Raw genomic sequence first — 23,580 nt, 5'->3', positions numbered from 1 at the left:
AACCTGTGAACATATTACAGTAGAATATGGTAATTACCTGCACAGGCTGTAAACCGTTCACTACGTGCGGAAATACGATTAATGAAATTGGGTTACTACCGTCAATACCAGCACCTCTTCTACAGTTCCTTTCTTCCTATTTGTTTCGTTCATCCTTAGTTTCCGTTTATTTTACTAGCAATAACAAATGTATAAAAAACTATAAATTAAGTGAATTTTCTGAGGTTATAATATATAATGTATATTAGATTATCAAGTTTAAATATACATGTCTATTGTACAGGCTCTTTTATCTTTATTTGTTTAGTAGAGTATTGTATAGATTATTGGCTGATGGTGAAGGAAGCCTATCATTTGTGGAGTAGCAGTTTCTTTTCTATTTGTGTGTTGGTATGTCTATCCCAGTGTTATCTGGTGAACGAACTGACATATACACCTTACATTTCACACGAAGCTTCATTTCTACGTAAGGATTATCGTGTGCGATGATGGTTCATTTTACTCCATTAGATTTGGTTCAGCGTTAGCGAATATTTTTATATTGATCTTATAGATAACCATCAAAGCAACGAGAATGTAATAGGAATAAACAAATTTATAAGCATGCAAATTGAATATGGATATATAAAATGCAATATGAATATATATATATATATATATATATATATACATTTATATGTATTTGTTATCATTTAAGCATGTACACTAGTGAGTAATATATTAAGCATGTATATTCACAAGTTAATTTTGCTATATTGAAACACCACTTCCCTCGTTACAAAACAATTGTGCGAATTTTATATTGGAAGAAATTGCTGTCTTTGCTGATTGAGTTATGTTTTAAATCAAACATACAATGAGTTCATAAATAACAAAGAGGAATATTAAGGACATTTTCAGGAAGTCAAGATTTAATGCGCACGTAATCTATACTCCAGGACTCTTTACTGACAAAGCTAAAAGCGTGAACCGTAACATTAAATTGCACGTAACGGCACAGTTTGATGACTACTTAGGGAGATTGGAACGTCGCTAGGGCCATATGTAGCTAATATTGTACGGCAGTCATAATGTTTTCACGATAGCGAGACCAATGGCAGGTGGAGAGTGTGCGGTTTACGAGTTTATGTAAAACCTCACACACTCCCGATAGGTCATTCGACTTTAACTGTGTTAATTGCGTGCGTAACAGAATATTCGCATCTACAGTACTCAAATATTCATATCATAAACAAAATAGGAGTAAATATGATATTGAAATGAAATTATGCCTTGGAGAATAGTGGTATATAGTGGTTAACTCATATGATCCCATAGTTCTTTAGAGTAGCAGGGCACTCCAGTAAGTGGCCGGTGGTTTATGAAGTCCTCTAGTTGTTTGTTTTATAAGTATTTCATACAGCTAAATGGAATAATACTGTAAAACATTGGAATGCAATTCTAAAAAGATAATGGCACTAACAATGAATAAGTAGGACTTTCCTCGTTATAGCAGCTCAATCGTTTTTGTCTTCTTGCTTGATTGTGTTCAGATATCTCCAGAGAGAATCAACTCTACTTCTCTATTAATGTGCCACATGCCGACATCCATGACAAAGTAGGAGCCGCCATCTAACACATCGACAGGGTTGTGAGTATCTCAAACATTGGTGAATATTCATGGGAATGAATATTGCTAGACTTAACCTCAAGAGGAAAGAAGAGATCTTTCTCAGCGGAGAGCCCAATAAGTGTGGAGTATCAAAAGATATCCCCAAATTCACAATATTTGCACCACTGTAATATAGGTATCACGATTACTAAAGGAATACATCTACCAAGTTCTAAACCGTCTCTATCGTGTGGTCACACACTAACACACATACTGTTTACATGAACTCACTCTTTAGGAAACAAAAATTATGTAATAATAGTAACCACATATATTTTATTCCTTTACTGAAAAAGGCTGTAAAATAAATTTTGTAAATTCCGAGTTATAATGTGTTTTCATTGGCTGAGAGTTATTAAGAGAGCCTATTACTAGCATGGCTATAAAAGTCACACCTGTCAATCTAGACTATACTGGTATATATGTTTGCCTGACCGCACCATATCTAACTGATAGATTTTAAATTGTGCATAAATATTCATTTCCATATGAAAAATACTGAGTTCAATGATGATGCGTGTTATATGGTTTATGTGAGCGTCAGCGAATTCTTATGGGTAACCACGATGGTATCAAGAAAATAGAAGAATAAATACATTTGTAAACAAACTGAGCATCCTTATAAGAGGTTTAACTATGTGACATAATAGCACATGTACCCTAACTCATAAACACATACAAAATAATTGTATAGTGATTTTTTGTATATAATTTCATTATTTAAACACTGCCATTTGATGAACAAAGTTTTGAATTCCTCATGTGGCACGGTATCTAGAGATTTCATTTGTAGACTTGTGCATGAGACTTCATTTCCACATACACAAGAATGAAGGTGTATGGCCAACCTCTCAACTAGGCTAAGCGTTGAAGTCCATCGCGTAGTAAGCTGGGACTCTATTTCTCTTTTGTTAGCCATGGGATGTAAAAACTTATTTCCATACGATTTTCTGGTGTTCTAATTATCAATAATAAAATGAGCTAGTGCTATAAATTTTAAACCTCAGCAAAGCCTCTTACGCAACATGTGGTGTAGAATACTCCTACCTTGTATCTAATCTAACTTATTTGTGTTATATAAAATGCTAAGTGACCGTATTTCAATCATTCCCTTTAGCATTTTGGTGTACTACTAAAGGGCAAATACTGTTTTTGCGACACTGATATATATATATATTCTAATAGGTAGGGTCAAATAAATACAATTAATTCGGTCACTGAATATCTTTGCTTTATTAGAGACAATGTGTGCTGACGCAGAAGACGAACACGTCTGCTCTCTAAGAGATGGACAAAATTACCATTTGGAGATTGCTCTCTATGGTGACGCGGATCCCTCAATTCTGTCCTATATTCTGCCTTACCTAATCCTTGTTAATTCTTTACAGACCAAGTCGAATTGATTAGCCACACTACCTTAGAACTCTCCAACCACGACCCGTGAGTATTGCTGGAGACTAGTGAATGATATGTGAATAGGAGATTCGCCACACTGATCATAACTTTTGAGTTTGATTTTAAATGAAGAGATCATAATTCATGGCAATATGCATGCAATCAGAAATATCCAACTCTCGGTTTAGTATAGCAATCTCTTCATGAAACAGGTACAGCTGACATTCCTTATTGCCAGAAGTCCTTTCTGTAAAAGGTTGCTTTGAGTCATATAATGGACTTTGTTTGGTCGAGCTTACAGTCCAGTTTTAGTAAGGATTTCAACAAATGTTAGGATTTGCTCACTTTGATTGATGATTTATACATGGCAAAAAATTAAAATTTATGTAGCTTTATGATAGCTCTGGATTATAAACTTGCCTTTGGTTCAGTCAATCAACGCATACTTTTGCGAAACTGAAATTTGATGCCCAGGCCCTCAGATAGTTGGCCTCTTATTTTAGTGGTAGGACTCTCTTTCTCTTTCTATCAGAGGCTTAGAGCAACCGGGCACCAGCCGTTTTTCATCCTAAAGTTCCAGTAACGTCTTATAACTAATGACTAAGCAATACTCTATTTTCTATTTTCAATACTAAAAGTTTCAGCATATAAGTTACATTACTTATCTCGTTATGTTGCTTACAAGCTACACATAGTAATCACTTTAATACAAATTTACAAATTACAAAAATCTACGATTGATTGGGAAAGTGCACTAAGTAACTAAAAGGGCGGAATTTCGGCAGTCCTAATACCACCATTTGTGTGTATAGTGATAGTAGATTCGTTAATTCCATTATTTAATATATTTTATAATTATTTTTCCACAGTCTAAAAAAAGGAAGTAACCTATATAAACTTTAAAATGGTGCTCAGAGGTTTGTTTTTTTATTTAAAGACGTCAGATCCTTATCTAAGGAGTAAAAATGTAAACTTTTAGGTCAGAAATAAGAGAACTACTTAATAGAATAAACTCCTAAAACATACTAAAAGATATATGAATAATTTTAATACACCAATACAATAATACATCCAATTAATACACCCTTAAAAATTTTAATATTTCCAACAAACATATTTCACAATAATTAAAAGTTTTGTCCAAACTATGCCTTTAACAATTTGAATTCTTACATAAAAAAGTCCCACTGCAGTATCCACGTATTCTGATAAAGCCCAGTAACAAGTGTCCAATTTAAAGTTGCGATGAAAACGTTTTCTAGGAAACGGTGATTTATAGTATATTGATTGGATCGCAAAAGAAGCAGAACAATTTAATTTTGCAGGTGGACAGTGTTTGAAGTCTCTCTAACTGTTTGTTCAATGGAATGGTGACAAGCAGGCAAGCCTCGCTGATCCTTTTTTGTTTGAATAAAACTACTCAAATATGTTTTTTCTGTTTTTCCTGGAATATTACTAGCTATACGTACTCAACAAATAAAATACGCATGTATCTATGAATATTGTAAAATCTTCTTAGGTTTGCTACAGTATACACAGTTTTGTTCATACATTATTACTTTGATATATAACCCTTTGAGTGCCAAGTATTTTTTGAGTGGGTATACTGAAAAGTGCCAGGTATTTCTCTAGTGGGTGTACCTAAAAGTGCCAGCCCTTTTTCAGACATTTTGCAAGGTTTTAGTAAAAAAATTCACAGTTCGATTATTTAATAAGCTATTAACATGATTCTTTTTTATTTTTCTCTGAAAACTCTATTTAATTAACATAAAATAACAAAGTTGCCATAACACTAAATTTATGAATATCAAAAATGGACTTATCTAAAACAAATTCAAAAATATTTTTTAATTTCATTTTTCAACCAAATTATTATGACCAAAAAATTTATATCCTTTTCTTAGTCCATATCACTGGAAATTGTATGCAATTTTCTGTAAATCTTGAAAAATTTATATTATTATCTTCAATAATGAATAAGTTATACAACTTTTAAGAAACTATTGTCACATTGTTTCTGGTAGCTATGGCAACCAAAAATGTTTATATGTGAGTTAATTTAATAAGCTATCAACATGATTCTTTTTTATTTTTCTCTGAAAACTCTGTTTAATTAACATAAAATAACAAAGTTACCATAAAACTAAATTTAGGAATACCAAAAATGGACTTACCTAAAAAAATTCAAAAATATTTTTTAATTTCATTTTTAAACCAAATTATTATGACCAAAAAATTCATATCCTGTTCTTAGTGCATATCACTGGAAAGTGTATGCAATTGTCTGTAAATCTTGAAAAATTTATATTATTATCTTCAATAATGAGTAAGTTATACAACTTTTAAGAAACTATTGTCACATTGTTTCTGGTAGCTATGGCAACCAAAAATGTTTATATGTGAGTTTCATAATTTAAAGTTTGACCGGAAGTGTACTATAACAATTTATTTTGAAAAGAACGATTCTTCACAGACATTTCAATATGATATTATTTAAAAATATTAAAGATTACAATTTTAGTGACTTTTTCCCGAACGTCCGGTAAAATCGGACGTCGGCACTTTTCGGCCAACTTTTGTCGTCCGGTAAAATCTGACGTTGGCACTCAAAGGAATTTTGGAAAATGTTGAACGAATGTATTAATAAAAGTGATTTTAATTTTATAACTTTCTTTTGAAGTTTTCTGATTATTGTTATCTCAAAAGATTGTTATCATTATTATAATCTTGATATTAATCGGCCTCGCTGTGGAAAGAAAGCCAATTTTAGTCAAAACATGTTTAAACGTTTAACACATATTGGCTCTCTATAGCGGAATACCTCACGAGCATTTGTGACACCATTGTTTTGAAACGGTGTGAACAGGAAAAAGATAACAATAAAATTATTTAACTACTGTTTGGCCTGACTGTTCTGCAACAGTGACTTGGGTAACACCCCTGTTACTTTTATACTAGTAGGCTAATACGCTTGCTAATCCCGTAACAGGTTTCGCGAAACTTCGCAAGAATAACAAAGCCATCTAGCAGATTTCGCTTATTTTAGGATTTGCACAATTTCGAATAATTATTAAGTGCCATAGTTGGCTGCTAATCAATAGACTAGTATTGGTATTAAATATCATTGTTGTATATCAAACCATTGTTGAGATAATATGCGGACAAACTTTGCTTGGACATAAGAGTACCCCCACAGGCAAAACAGGTTCTGACCGTCCCAGAACACTTTTTGAAATAAAAACTGGAAAAATGTAAGAGAATGGTCAAAAAAGTATCCTGATTTTACGCCTAATATGTTTCTTATTTGTCAGTGATGAATAAAACAATTTCTTGTAATAATTTTGGTATTAGGACAGAAAAATTAATGATTGGTTGGATTCATGTATTATTCTATATGTAGCTTGAAAGTGATGAATATTAGTATGGTATATCCATCAAATATGGTATACTATATACACTACTCACAGTAAAATTACTCTAATAGGCTACCACACATTATTATAAATAAATACATCTTCATTTTATAACCTAAGTAGCAACGATGTTTTAAGTAGTGAACCTAGTAGATATTAAGTAGTGTTAACATTCTAACCGTTATTAAAACCGACCAAAAAATCTCTATTTAAATTTTTTTTAGTATTTGGTATGTTTTTAGGATAGTTTTATTTCTCAAAATCAGAAGACTTACAAAGCTCAATCCAATTTACATATTTAAAAGCATATGTGTTTGTACGTCATTAATTATTGAAACTAAGCACTTTTTGAAGTGAAAGGTTTTATTATTTTGTAATAATACATATAATAAATTTAAGTGGATAGAAATAGGTCCAGTTAAAATAACGTAATATAGTAATTTGTTTAAAAACCCGAAATCTTCTTTTACGCTATAACGGGTTATGTGCTATAAACGTTGTGATTAGATGTTGTTATGGATTATAAAATCGGGAACGTGGAAGTTTATTAGAGCTATTTAAAATCTCTTAAGTTCACTGCGGTAATAATGGTGTTAAGTTGAGTATAAAAATACCAATTCAATAACTATACACTGTGTTTGTGAAGTCTGGAAATGTCTTAATATTTTTAAACTCTAAAATATACTAGGGGTTATATGTCTATTGTAACTACTGTTTTATGCAATAACCATCATATACCTGAATTGAGCGGAAGGCCCATGGAGGGTTTCATAGAAATCTTAAACGTAAGCATGTAGATTGAAATGCTGCAAAACACATCTCAAAAGTTTTATCCAATCAGAAATGGAGGTGAGTGTAATAAAACAATTATAAATAAACAGTTTTCAGAAACATCTTTTATATACACAGAGGGAACTAAGAATAGCAATGAATAAAAGATTAAACAGGACAGAGCACCACCGTAATGAAGAAGATTAAAGAAAACCATCTTCTTCATTAATCATAGAACATTTGAGAAAATGTTCATAGAGAAAATGCTGAGAAATCATAGAACATTTCCATTTCTTAATTTAGTTACCTGTCCAAACCTAAAATTTGTCTTATCTTTATTAAGGAATTGGCAAAGAGTTCTTAAAATTATGTCGTTGTCCGTATGTTTTTTCGTCTGTGCGGTATACTGCTAATAGAAAGTTCCTAAAGAACTTAAAATTTGTGAATAAGTTGTGTATAAGAAATTTGGTCCAAGGAATGACTGTGTTAACTCTGGGATTAAAATTTTAATAGGACAGTTCTTACGTACGTCGATTTATCTTTCGTAACATTCTATTAAGTTAAATTAGTTACATCAATTATTTAAGGGATAACTGTTGGAGAGGGCGGGACCTAAACATGATGGAGAGTTTGTTTTTCCTGCCCAATTTCAATAGGAGATGCTGAAACAGAGCTAGCCTCCCCTTCCTCTAAGGTGACATGACAGAGATGTGCTTGTTATCCCTCCTAATGGGATCCAGACAGGACGTAGCTTCTACCCCCAGCCTTCCTCATTCTAAATATCTTGTCACTCCGGAAGCAGCGCGATGGTCTTTTTAGGACTAATTGCTTTGGGGTGTTTCCATATCGTCTTGTCCTAAGTGATCATAACATACAGTCTTGTATTCGTATAATATAATAATACGGAATTATATATTATATATAAAAGGTTGTCAGTTTGAGAGAGTTAAAGAAAGTAAGACCATTTTAGTTGAAATTTCACTTTTAGAGCGCTTGGTTGAGTTCCTACTGGAAAAAGATCCAAAGAAAGTAGTTTTTTATATCATAGAGTGAGAAATGTATTCAGTACTAAAACTTATCCAAAAGATTTATTTGGGTTTATCTCCCGCCATTTGTCAGTACTTCGTGGTTAGTTGTGCAGTGCAGACCTATTGTGATCGGTATTCTCTACTCTAGTTTTAATAATTAGTGTTTCGTTTTTATTAAGAGGATGTTTTAGAGACAGTGTGCATGGAGATCACACACAACATGATTTTCGAGTGTCACAATGGTCTGGTCTGATTTGGGTGTGTTAACATAAAGTGTGGTTTAATGTTAGTTATTTACATAAGGAAGATATTATATTGCAGACCTCAAAATGTTGTGACACTAATCTTTTTATCACTCAAAAAATGGCAAACGTTCGGAAAAAAAATTCTGTTTCCTTTACAGGTCGTCTGACGTCATAAAAAAAATATATTATTGATATCCTGTTACCAGAAAACAAACAGATTTATAGTTTCGCAAATGACAGTCATTGGTGGCACTCAGTAGGGGAGCATGGCAGTACATGTCCACAACTTGCTCGCTAAATTCAAGGAGTTCGGTCTCTTCTTAATAATAAATAATTGATCAACGTAGGATCTCAGCTTGTTCTTTAAAAGATATCAGTAAACGGATATAGGTCAGTTCAAATATCTATAAAATATATACTGAACCGATCTTCAATATTAATATGTAACATTAGACGAGATCAAACATGGTGCCAATGGTGTAATTTTTACATTGAACTCTTTGTTTAATTTTTAAAGGATGTATCTCATGTCGCAATTAAGTTAAAATAAAGTATGTCTGAAAATAACGTAGGAATAAACAGTGTGAACTTCAAAAAAATTTTTTATTAACATCTCTTACTGAAATAAATCTCAATCTTATAATTAATAAACAAACACTACAGAACACGAACATTACATTAAATTAAAACATTATATTAAAATTGTATTTGATCAAGAGCACCTTGAAACATCTTGAGATAGAACTTAACACAAAAACTTGCATGTAAGAATATATTTCCGATGGTGGTGAGAATCATCGCTTCGTTATTTTATTCGTTCAATGGAAAAGTTTAATAATGGAAAACATTGACTGATGAAGCAGTAACAACTCAGAGAACTAATTATAAGACGGTTACAATCTATAGAGGCATATCTAGTTATAATTAAGTCATTGTTGCATTAACGTCTTGCAAATAACAAATTAAGTAATCTTATGGAAAAAATGACTAAAATATTCAAAAAGTCAATTCTTTTTATTAGCTTAAAACAACTATGAATTTGATCAGAACTATTTTAATTACTGCAATCATTTATAGGTTTAAAGTTAATTTGCATTGACAAGACTCATTATAATATAGAAAGAATTCAACATTTAATATTTATTAGTTTGAAGCATAAAACCTTGTATTGTAAAGTAATAATAACATTACAAATTTGGTATAGTTTTATTTATAAAATTTTGTTAGATATTTTAATCCAATAATAAATTTAAGAATTATGTCCAAAAAGCAGAGTAATGGAATAAATATTTTAATTTTCTAACGACCATACTTTGACTGTCGCATTTTTATTCATTAATGGACACTTACATTAACCTAGTATCAGTAAAAAAACCGTTATGAAAATTCCATGAAATTATTTTAAAAGCATTACAATTTATAGGTATGAAAAATAGGACTAAGGTAAATGTTTACTATGGAACAAGATTTCCATCGCCAAAACATACAAACTTACAGAAGTCTATATTTCAGTTAAGCAATATTTGTTCCACTTTCGTGAAAGAAGATCGATGGAACTGGCTTCTCTCTTTGTATTCGTTTTGCAAAGTGTACTGGCTGGCGTAACAAGAAGGTTTCGATTCCATTACCTCTTTGTACTGCGAGTTCTTGTAATTTCCACTTTACATTATCATCAATGTTAGATTTGCATCGATGTTCCCCAGACAAACGCATATTTTATAAGGACAAAAAAAGAAAAATAATTACATAAAATCGAGACAAAAATAGAAACCTATGTAATTGGCATGAAAATAGTTTGTAATCTATTTGATCTAAACGATTTAAAAAAGAGGTATGTAGTTCACACTCCTTTTTAATGAGTTTTCAACAGATCGCTATTGAGTGGGAATAAAAATGTCTTTATTCATGACTACTTTTACCATAGAATTTGAATCCACTTTTCTTTAAACAGTTATATATCTAAGTACGAGTAGCTATAATCTTATGAGATAAATATAGATATAGATGAAAGAGTAAATATGAAAATTAACTGAAATTGATACAACAAAAAGAAAATGAATGAAATTGCCTCCTACTAAATAAAATCGAGAACTTCTCTTAGAATTATAGCTGATTATGTTGGTAGGCTGTAGATATTAAAAAGTTTATGTATATTGTTTGAAACATAAGTTAGATCAATGGAGTGACGACCAAGCCATGACCAAGGCCGTTGTAAATAGAACTCGTGCAAATGGTTGAATATCACCACTAAAATAAACTTATTAATTTAGTCAAAGTTAAACGCAGTATGCAAGAAATCACTTCTCGGTAGCGTGATAGCGTTAAACATACACTAGCTTTTATGGCAAACACTACATTTTCATAATGCCATTGAAAACACACTTGCTGCGCCAGACTCACACAAGCCACACACGTTAGCCTCAGGACAGCATCTCGCCAGCCTCAAAGGAATGGCAAGTTCAACAGATATTCCATATTGTCGATCTCGTAACAGTATTGGAAATAAACCTGTTAAACCAGCATCTGTATTTACTTGGTTTTATAGGAAATATATTTTTGATTTTCCAAAACATAAATTTTAAGATTCCTGATTATAATAAACATATAGAAAAATAAAAAAGGTATGATTCAAATGGACACACATTCTCAAAAGTTTTCTATTATTTTTTTATTTTTATTTTTTAAGCTTAAGTTTCATTTTGACGTTAAAGTATATTTTTTTAGTTGGAATAATTTTAAAAATATAGCTACACAGGGTGTATGCAAAATTTCTAGTCTCAATTAAAGCTCTAAAAAATAAATAATAGCTTTATAATTTTGATTTGATATTATGAAGGCAAAGAAATATTGAGCTAAGATTTTAGGATAATAATTTGAGTTTATAATAATTTATCTCTTTTCCGGTACTTTGAATATTGAGCTAAACGTTCCATAACCCTTTGTTTCAAAAAGGGCATAATTACGTGCTTTAAATAGTCAATAAAATTTGTCCAGCTACGTTTATCCATACAGTGGATTAGAAATCCATTATTGTATACATTTTAAAGTAGCTAGTAAACGTATATATTTTGTCACTGTCTTTAATTAAATTTAAATCATAGTTTTTGAAATACATTGTTAAATTGTTTATATGTACATGCTATATTTCTCGTTTCATCTAAATTCTTTATAATTATACTTTCATTCAATGTCCTCGGCATTTAAGCATATTACAATGTCATAAAGAATGCATTTACGCATTGTATAGTTATATATTATAAGTGAAAATATTTTATAATTTAATTAGTAATGTGAAAATACAGGTAAATTAAACTATGTGATTTCTCAAGAAAGGGACTGCGGATTAGGAATGATACAGTAAGACAACAGTATTTCCTGGTAGTCTACTTTGTTAAAGGGATTACAATAAGAGTTTACCTTTTGTTCTCTCTGACATTGTGATTGGTTAGTCGGAGGCCAATCAAAGGAGTAAGTTTTAGTTTAATTTTAGCCGGTTAGGGGGAAGGGATCGGTATAGAAACCTCCGAAACGCGCTTCTCTATGTCTTGTTGAGTATCGTTTGTGGATTCATAGTTAGTAGTTTGCGTTTTACTTATTACTCTACAAGTCTGCGTGGAATTTTGCGTAAGTAGCTCTTTTATAGTCGAATTATGATTTTTATATGGGAAATGTGTTGTCAACTAAGTTATCTTTTTTACAGGAATTATTGTATTATTTTTATACAAAAGAGAAATAAGAAGATTAGAATTCAATTAATAATTAACAAAAGTATTCAAGAGAATACATATGGATTTCTCAAAGTAAAGTCCTAAATTTTAATAGTATTTAAAAGTTACTTGTGGTAATCATTTAGTATACAACAGTCTTGATCTGTATACATCAAGATATAAAGTTTTAAGTAAATATTTTGGGTGAAATATAGTTGAATTACAGTTTGAACTTTGAGTCTTTGAGTCAGTGGTTGTGACACAAGTGGTACAAATAGTTTTTCAGCAAGTATTTAGTTCAATTTTATTTAGCCTCGTTTATAATAGATAAAAGTACATTTTATTTTGAATTAAATGTTTTTAAATATTTTATTTTAGTTTCATAAGTAAGTTAAAATTTTAGTTTGATTTGATTTTTCAATGAAGAAGTTAACTGTAATTTAAAATATTATGTTTGAAAGAAAAAAATCTTTTCTTGAGAAATCATTTACAACTAAAGTGGGTGTCTAAGTTTTTGGGAATTAAACCAAATATCTAAAACGTAGAAGGATTACTCTTTTAAGTCCACGTTAAATATGAGAAACTTTGAAACGAACTGGTAATTAATAAGCAATTTGCAACGTAATTTGAGAAAGTATTTAGCGATTTCGTGAAACTTGCTATATATATATATATATATATATATATATATATATATATATATATATATATCGTATGGGGGACAAAGGCAGCTATCCATAAATAAAATAAATTAAAAATTACAATTATTAAAAAGTACGTAAGAATAAAGTTCTTGAGTCATAAATTTAAAATAATATTAAGATCTCCCGTCACAAAGCTAAATCCGAATTACTGAGCCAGTTTAGAGACCCATCCTCTAAACCACTCAGACCAGCCAGACCACCAGAAAACAATCGCAAAGGGCAGTCGTTTACAAGGTGCTCCATTGTCTGAGAGTTTGCGCCACAATCACACGTCTGGTCGTCAGTAATACCCCACTTAAATTTCCAGTGATTGCTTCTCCCAACCCCAGTTCGAAAACTTATTGAACGATCTTATTGAACTCTCTCAGAAGAGCCTCTTTGCGTCTAATCTCAGGTGGTGCTATATTGCTCAGCACTGGGAGCCAAGGTGTTGGTGTTGCCATGAGAGTTCCAGTAATTGTCCTCATGGCCCTATTAAGAACGACATCGACCTCTCGCACATGTGCACTATTAAACCACACAGGAGCACAATATTCAGCAGCGGAGTACACAAGGAACAAAGAAGTGGTACGCAGTACTTCTGCGTTGGCTCCCCAAGTTGATCCAGCAAGATGCTGTACTATATTAGCCCTTGTTTTCAGCTTTGCTGCTGTCTTTTGAAGGTGACTTTTAAAAGTGAGAGATCGGTCTAAGGTAACTCCCAGATACTGCGGATGTTCATTATGTTTCAATTTGACACCATCAAGAGTTACATTTAACTTGTAGTTCGCCAGTCTGTTATTTAGGTGGAAACATGATACTTCAGTTTTAGTAGGATTTGGATTTAGCTTCCAGGCTCTAAAATAATCTGCGAGGACTGAAAGATCATCAGTGAGTGCCTGTTCTGTTTCCTTTATGTCATTATGTTGGTAGGCTAAGGCAAATCATCCGCATAAATAAACTTTCTGGATAACGTTGTAACGTTGTTGGGATGTCGGCAGAGTATACGTTGAACAACAAAGGAGCAAGTACTGAGCCCTGTGGAAGGCCGTTTTTAAGTTGCCTGAAAGAACTTTCCTCACGGCCAAGGCATACTTTGAAACTTGCTGATCTCTCTTTAAGCAGTTTTTTCAGTCTAGTTTGTCATTTATATATTACATTTTTACAAGTTACTGACTGAAAGAAACTCGTTTTCTAAAAGTGATTCCAAAATTGATATTTTCAAAACATTTTCATTATTACGATAATAATGGTATTCGTCACAACTGAACACAAATCTACCTCTGCCGTTATTGTCAGACATGGTAGTTACCATTGTATCTTGTACTAAATATGATTTGTACATATGTACTATTATGAGCATGTCTATTATGCGATTCATCTCTCCTATTCCAGACTACTAATATTTAATTATTTAATTTTTGACATGAATGAAGCATTTCCATAGTTTTTAGCAAAAAAACACTATAGCGCTCCCATTTCATTATGTCTATGTAATGCTTTACACAAAAAACTTTTTTTGAGATCAACTCGTTTTTGAGGTTACGTGCAAATAGTCGGGTAGGCGAAACATTTCTCTAAACACTTCAGTGTATAATTTGGAAACGCTCAGCCAATCTGGGCATACAGTATTATAGAATTCAATCACACACATATACCGTGTTCTCGAGATATCCTCTTCAGTGTAAGTCTTCATCAACGCTCAGCCAAATTCCATGGATGGTCATTCACAGCCACCCAACTCAACTTTTCTTACGTAGACATGAAGTTTGATAAAGGTCTACGCAGCCTTTATCGCTAATTTCTAATTATACTCTATAGTCTAATTTGTTCTCCTTATATGATAGCGTGAATGGCGGCACATGGTATTGTAGAAAATTTAGAAAATGTAACATCTTCATCCCAGTTAGCTCGCCAGAGATGGGCAAACAGGTAAAACTTTTAAAAAGAATCGTTTTGCAAAACTCGGCTTTAAAGTCTTTACCTCGATTCGCACTCAAGATATCCTGCGGTCAGACAAACAGAAGAAAAATTGTCCAAGGCTTCTAAGTGATAGGCTTTCCTAAAGCCCCACCGTTTACTTATAAAATATCATAATTAGTTTATTATTTATAAGTATTTTAACATTCAACATAACAACTTCCTAGTGCACGAATATAAAGTATTCAGTTGAAGTGGAGTAAAAGATTTTATTACCTTTAATTAAATCCAAAACGTTAAGGTAAATTCTTCATCATTAACTGATGATGATTGTTTCTCCTATACTATACAATACCAACTTCACAATTTCTTCTAAGCCAAACAAACTAAAATCAAATTACCTGTAGGATTATCAGGATTAAACTAATCCTCTCGTTTTAACACTGCAAATACATGCGGAGATAGAAGGAGTTTTAATTAAACCCACGTGAGTATGCAATTCTCTTATTTTGTGTTTGTTTCATCCACGCTTATTTTAATCAAGTGCAATTTTAAATGTTTGATATAACTGTTATTTCTTAAATTAATGCTACGTTGTTGTTATAATTAGTTACAATTATTTAAACAATTATAACTAATTATTTATTGTGTTATTTCTAAAACACGATCTGATGAAATCCTGACATTTATTATTTGGAGAGATGTAAACACTCGTACATTTCAATCATTATGTAAACATTTATTTGTTGAAACCATGAAAGAGGTACATGTAACTTTACAAAAGGATGTGAAATAAACAAAGTTTGTTATGTAATTTAGAAACAGTTAAATGTCCAGAAGCCTCAATATTAAAGGACATTTCGTATGAGTTTCTGTTTGTTTGTTGGCAGCTTTTAAACTTCATCATTTTATTTATCACGCAGTATTTCACAGAGTATTTAATTTTCTGTTGCTGTGATTATATTATCTTGTCACTATTACGAAACGTATGTGGTTCTTCTTCTAAATTTCCTATTAGATCATAACATTGATTCGTAAAATCATATGTTTTAAATTAAGACGAAACACTCTTATACGGAGAACTGTAGACTTCTTAATGCCACTTTTAAAATCTATGTGATAGGGCTGTTATATTCACATTTAGTGCTTTTTCAGTGGTAAGGAGTGATTGTAAACATTTATATATATATATATTATATATATATATATATATATGTGTGTGTGTGTGTGTGTGTGTGTGTGTGTGTGTGTGTGTGTGTGTGTGTGTTCAAAATCTTGAATATGTTTTCATTTTACCAAAATATTTATAATTTATTGATATATATATATATATAATTAAGATTACAATCTAAGTCTGCTAGCAAATTGGGACAAACGGTTACCTTTAGCAAAACATAATAAATGGCGTCCTTCTTTGGAGTAAAATGTCCAAACTTACAGAACTATTTATAAAATTAAATTAAATCTTCAACATACAACCACAAACGTTTTCAACGTAAATGTTTCAATTTTATAACGCCAATACATTGATTCTGTCACTTTCTTTCAATAATGCACACTTTTTTGATCTTTTAAGACTTTTTAATTAATCTTAAAAGGACTTTGAGCTACTTCCTAAGGGACAGGAAGCAGCTCAAAGCATTCGTGATACATTCGTGACAGGAAGCAGCATTCGTGATGGGTAAGGTTCGGGGTAGGGGCCACTTCCTGTCAAGATTCATAGCATGCATACTGCGCTTTAATCTCAGTCATTTCATCTTGGAAGAAGGGGAAAGGCAGGAGTGACATGCACTTATGTCTAGGCTAGCAATAACCCTTAACTGTTAGGGAGCCGCACCAACTTCAGCAGTCTACTCCCTCACACATAACTTAGCTATGGTAGGAAGTCTACTCCCGTAGTAGACTACGATCTGCCATTCTATAAGGCTAATCTGATTGAAATGGCACATCGTTGTTTGCTGTACCCAGTGTAGGTTCGACTGGAAAGTATAAACCAGCCAAAACTTTTATGGTTACCTCATAGAGAATATTGCACATGTAGTATTAACTTATAATATCAGTATCAAAAAATTTATGAAAATATCATTAAACTGATTAAAAACTAAATTAAATATTGTGGATAAGAAAAATAGAAGTAATGTAGACGTTTACTATAACTCAACTTATACATGCAAAACTTAAAGAAGGCGATATTGCTGTTAAGCAACATTTGTTGTACTTTTGTGAAAGGGTATCGATAGATCTGGCTTCTCTCTTTGTATTCGTTTTTCAAAGTGTACTGGCTGGCTTTAATAAGAAAGTTCTTGTATTTTATAATCGTTATCAGCACTGTTGCATGTATATAAATGATTCTACAGTCAACACATATTTAATGTTGACACATATACGTATTAGGCCATATATAAGTTAGAAAATTTGATCGATTACATTACAACTAAGCCATTATAAAAGCCGTTGCAGCTGTAGTTAGTGGAAATTATGGAATATCACCTCTAAAAGAAACTTAATAGTTTAGTCAAAGTTATACGTAGTAACTAATTATTGTGTATAAAAGTCCGATTGCGTTTTCGTTTTTATTATCATTGTGGTAAAAAAGTTGCTTTTCACGTTTTCTGCATGTTTTTGGAAGATTTACGCCTAGTAGACTGGAACTAAACGTGTTCCAGATGTTTCCTATATGCTTGGTACACCAAACGTGGAAAATATCTGCAACATTTCATTCTTACAATGAATTGGTTTATTTTTATATCTTACGAAAGTTTAAAAAACTTACAACTAGTTAATTTTTTGCATCTGATTATGAATTACTATACATTTTTATTTACTTGGTAATTACGATTCTTTTTATTTATAAATAAATATTTTCATATCAATTTAAATTTCGAATAAAAAATTTTGATATCTAAAAATATGGAGCTTTAGAACAGACGAAAACGAGACGTTGTATTGCGTCCGTATTCTAAATTTATAAAACGAGTTCCGGCATGCGGGCGGACGCGAGATAATGAGAGAGAAGGTCCAATCAAAGCACTTTTCACCGCCCGCTGCCCACTCTGTTCTACCACCTGTAAATAAGCCAATTGTTCCCTGCGGCTCAATACCGAGTAATTATCAGCCTGTCTGTCACTTGTCCTCGTTTTGTTTCTCTTTCTGAAGGTTGGACCTTTACTGCCAACATTGATTCCTTAATAAAATCACTTAATCAATCAAACTTAATAATAGCTAAAGCTGTACTCATGTATATACAATTGGGTAAAATAAATCATATCCAGTGATTATGGGTATTACGTAAGTTATACCTAGATAGTATAAGCGTAAGACTAATTTAGTAACAAAATTATATCACAAAAAATTTAACATGTTAGTGATAACAATTTGGTTATATTTGGTATATATATATATATATATATATATATATATATATATATATATATATATATATATATATATATATATATATTATTTCAGTTTTAAGAAATAAAACAGCGTTATAAACGATCTCCCTCCATTGTATTTTGTTTTTAACTCACTCCGTATTGATTCTATAAAGGTTATGTAGTTCCTATTACGGAAGTAAGTTTCAACCAATTTAACTTTATCATTAATATTTATGAAATTCATTTTACATCCATAATATTTTTTCATGCAATAAGTTATGTCACTTGTACCTTTTATGTTTATTCATTTGTATGAAAAATAAAAATGTGCTAAATAAAAATAATTTTATTTATATTATACTGGCAGTTACCCACGGCATCGCAGGCAATTTCATTGGCTTTGCACGTGTATGAACACTTATGATTCGAGTAAATTATATTTTCGACACCAATTTTGAGTTTGTATCGTTGCACGATCAAGAAAATATGTCTGTTTTGCATTTAATAATTAATATATTTTTTATCTGGGTATTTCTTTCTCTATTCTCAACAGTGGTTGCAGAAAATGGTTGCGATACGATGTGTTGTTACTGTTGACATTAAAAATAGTGGTTAAATTAAAAAATAAATAAAAAATAAATAAAAAATCACATATGGTTGTGTTGTCAAAACTTTTACACAGAACAGCTGATTAAACTATTTTCGATAAATACAGAATAAGTTATTGGGCTTTCAATGTGGCAGTAAATATGTTTCGCAACTTTAAAGACCAAGATGGCTTTTTCACTACTTTAGAGATCAATAAAGCTGAAGGAATTTTCGAAATAAGAGTAGGCCTATATTCATACCAGGAATCCTATGAATGTCCATTTAAAATTTCACACAATCTGTTGAATAGTTTACGCGTGAAAGCAAAACAAGCTAGGCACTTTGCTTTCACTGTAATAATATTAGAAGACTTATAGATTTTAGATTAAAAACACTAGATTTAAAGTAACAGGTAAAAAAATAATTTTAAGCTAAGGGTATGAGACCAATTCTAGGCTCTCTTTACATAAAAACATTTTATACTCAGGCCCCGACAACGAAGAGATCGTTATCTCTCTAACGTCATCAGAATGTACAGAGGCAGCGCCAGCCGAAATCCAGTTTCAACATTTCATAATCCAATCCTACGCTTCCTGAATGGGTTTTAACATTATATTTTTACCTTCAGCGAGATATGGTCACTTCTGAAATGTGTATAAATATATATTATAATATTAATGTGTTTTTTAATTACTGTTCTTCTTCACATAACAGAGCTTTTACTAGAAAAATATAATTAATAAATTATAAAGTGTCTTCTCTACTGCTACATTTTGAAGTGATACATGGGAAAAATAAAACTTAGAATGTTGCTATGACAGTAAAACCTGATGTTTTTAAGTTTTCAGGCGTTGCTGACCAAAGTCTTTCGAACTGCAAACCCGTTTTATAATACATTTTTGGATAGAAGATATAAAAGCAAGGATTTCAACCGAAACTAAATACGTGAAGAATTGTATCAGTTAATGTCTCAAGATCTTCTTAAAGTTTACTTCTAATCTGATCTGTAGTTATTAAGAAATACAATTTATAAGTGAGTGTTTCAGATGAAATTTGTTCTTCCTGCTCACTCAGTAGAGGTAGTTAGATTTTGTTACTGCGGAAGTATTGAAAAGGATCTTTTTAATTTAATTACAGATATTTCTCTAAAACCATAATAATTTAGTGGTGATTTTTTTTATTGGAACTACCACGTGTTTATTATTATAACACAAACGATCTGGATTTGGCATGAAATGTTAAGATGAGGCAGACAATCCGTGATTTCCAGTGCATCAGTGCAGTGGTTTCCAGTGAATCATATATTTCTAATATGACTCACGGAGTAAACAAAGCGGATAGTGCACACATTATTTTCCACATTACAATGGAAACATTCTAGGGTTTGCATAATTTACAGATTTTGAATTATTTAAATTTAAAATTTATATTAATATGTTTAATGCTACCTGTGCTTGAAAAGCTAGGGTACCCAGCGAAATCAGTATACGAGTATATTCCCAAAGCTGCTAAGGAATAGGTAATTAAATTGTATTTCTTAATAATTACTGATCAAATAAGAAGCAAAATTTAAGATAATCAAGAGACATTATAAGATTTACAGATTATGGTTTTAAAACTGTTTCTGGGTTATACATGGTAACAAAAAAAGAACATGTTTACGATTGTAAAATTTTTTTTTAAGTAGTAGAATTATACTACATTGTACTTTCATCAAGCTGGTGAAATGACAGTGATGATATACCGGTATTCTATATTTTAAAAAAAAAAATAACTAACACTCTAAGAACAGAGTTATCATAAAAAAGGAAATAAACTTTGAAAATAAATTTTTTTGTCATATTGTATTAGCAGTTCTTGTATTTTAGATATAACAATTAGTTATGTATTTAAAATAACCTGTTATTTTACTTGTAGGAATATAATAACGATTCTTAAATACAGGTAACTCTTAAAATTGGTACAAAAATGTGTTATCAAGACCACTTTTGAGGATAGCTAGTAAACACCGATAATGTAGGGTGTTCTAAATTTTTATTCTTGTACGCAAAAGATCTATTTCCAAAAATGCAATCATTAAACAATTTGAACCTCGTAAGTAATGAGGATATTTATCTGGCGGCGAGATAGCCCAATGAGTCTCAAACTCGGTCATTCATTGCATCAATAACAATAACTGTCAAATATACTTCTTATTTCGAGTCAATATTCAGTTTTCAAGGTTTTTATTAAATCCTGATGAAATTGGGTATATTTGGTGACAGAAAAAATATGTTTCCATTAATTTGATGAAGTCAGTGCGGGAGATTCCGTTTCTAGTCGCCCGTTACCGTTTATTGTGTTGAATGCACTATGATATGATAGACACGATCTCTAATCACGGTGGAGCAACTGATTTTATACACATAACGTAGGAAGAGAGGAAGGATTGATTAAAATGAATTTTGAATTTAGTTCCAGTTCAATTTCCTTTTATTGCTGCGTCTGGTATCTGACGCTGTCTCAGACTTAAGTGCACTAAAATGAGTACATGATGAGACAATGAGACTACCACTTCACCTATTTATATATGTCTCTAATGACGAAACGATGTAAATTTTTCGTTTTGAGATTCTTCGTTGTCGACTTTCTTTGGATCTCTTCAGACGAATATGGCTCCAGATTCCAGGAGTCAAGTCTATGACAGCGTCAGATACCAGGCGCTGCAATAAGAGGAAATTGAACTGGAACTAAACACAAAATTTAAGTATTTAACATCATTATACTACGTTTTTATGCGTGAAAGAAGTTTATGAAAGAAAGAGTCATAGGTATTAACATAATCTATCATTGCAATGATCTAATGCAATGAATTCCACATTGTGTTCACCCCGCCACAAATACGAAAATAAAAAGTTTTCCTATCATTGCTGAAACAAGCTGTAGTAATTTAAAGACAACCTCTACCACATTGTGTGGCTTTCCCACGACACATAATGTGTTTTAAAATATATTCAATTCCTGATATTCATTCATTCGCATCAAGGTATGTATTAATCACAGTAGTCCAGTGTAAACCTTTCAAAATTGGAATAAAACTACCAGAGTGTGTTTGCTTTTTATTTCAAAATTATCTAAAAAAAAACTAAAAATCCATTAAGGGCAAATATATTTGACTTGATCAAAATACATTATTGCCACATATTCTACAGTTAAACGGTGAATTTTAAGATGACGCCTGTAAAATTATTAGGTTCGCCTTCACTGCAACTTTTGAGTAACTTGAGCAGAACAATGAGAACTCGGGACTGTAAACTGATTAGGTTCACCATCACTGCAACTTGTGCTGCAGATAATCAATTCTTCTTAATTCAGTTAAACTATCAGGCACAAGGCAAACAAAGACGTACAATATAGGCGGTGGAGTCGGAGTGGGCCTGAACTTTGTAATCAGAAGAGTAACTTAAGGAGAACACTGAGAACTGGAACTGTAAACTGATTAGGTTCACCTTCCCTGCAACTTGTGCTGCAGATAATCAATTCTTCTGAATTCAGTTAAACTATCAGGCACAAGGCAAACAAAGACATACAATATAGGCGGTGGAGTCGGAGTGGGCCTGAACTTTGTAATCAGAAGAGTAACTTAAGGAGAACACTGAGAACTGGAACTGTAAACTGATTAGGTTCACCTTCAATGCCTCTTCAGTTGCAGATAAACAAATCTTCCCAATTAATGGGGCAGCTTCCCCAGACGCAAATTCCATAAGATAAATGAGGTTAAATACAGCTAAAATAGACACTTAATATACAGACAGTATATAAGTATAAAATATATTAATAAATATAAATAGACAGACTTAAGGCTTCGAAAACACACCGCTTGCGGTGGCAGAGTTACCAAGGACAAGCACTCGGCAAAAGACTGCTTGCTGATTCTAGCTCCGGCTTCACCACATGGCTGATGGGGCTGGGCAGGGATCAGGTTAAGCAAGTGATTGCCTTGATCACTGGACACGGCCACTTCAGGAAACACCTAAACACTCTAGGTTTACGAAATGAGGACTCGGAGTGTAGACTCTGCAAAGGAGAAGGGCTCTTTTCGGTGATAAACAACCAGGCGACGAACCAGATGCTAGTATCGGGGAAAAGCTTCTTAGCCTAATTAAGGCCACAAAGATAGGCTTACCCCTCTAACATCAAAGGGGCACACAATAAGCTCAGGTTGACGAGTGTGAGGATCTGTGAATCCACCCCAATACCCCAACGCAAAAAAAAAAAAAAGGCTTCGAAAAAAGCACGTGTTGCGTGGATTCCTGATGTTTCCTTTGAACAAAACTCTGTCAATATATTTATTCCAGGTAAGATATCAATCATACATGTGCATACCACAGAATTTAGTGGAGTCTTTCGTTTCCAAAAGTCCATCGTCCACAAATATGTAAGCGCCTGCTCTGCTTTCATACCGGCTGAGGAAGAATTTTATGACATTTTATTTTGATTCGTTTGTTTGCAAATTCAGTTCAGAAGCCATACTAACTTTATATGACATGACATTTGAATACTGGTCTCTAGCTCTCAGATAAGAGCAGAGCCATCTATGAAGCAGTTCACGTATACCATATGATTCCAATATGTGGAACAGTATTTCATAATGCAAACTTTAAAAATGGTATTTTTAGTATACAATAATTTATTTCGAATATAAGGCATAAATAAAAATTTTATATACACAGGTTTTCTCTTAATAAATTTATGTTACATTTTCGACTATAATAAAATACTCCTCTTCTAGCTTCTAGCTTTAGACAGGTCCATGTTTAGAA

Source organism: Homalodisca vitripennis, chromosome 4 (genome assembly GCF_021130785.1).
Source record: "Homalodisca vitripennis isolate AUS2020 chromosome 4, UT_GWSS_2.1, whole genome shotgun sequence".
Taxonomy (NCBI): Eukaryota; Metazoa; Arthropoda; class Insecta; order Hemiptera; family Cicadellidae; genus Homalodisca; species Homalodisca vitripennis.
This window is presented reverse-complemented; position numbering follows the sequence as displayed.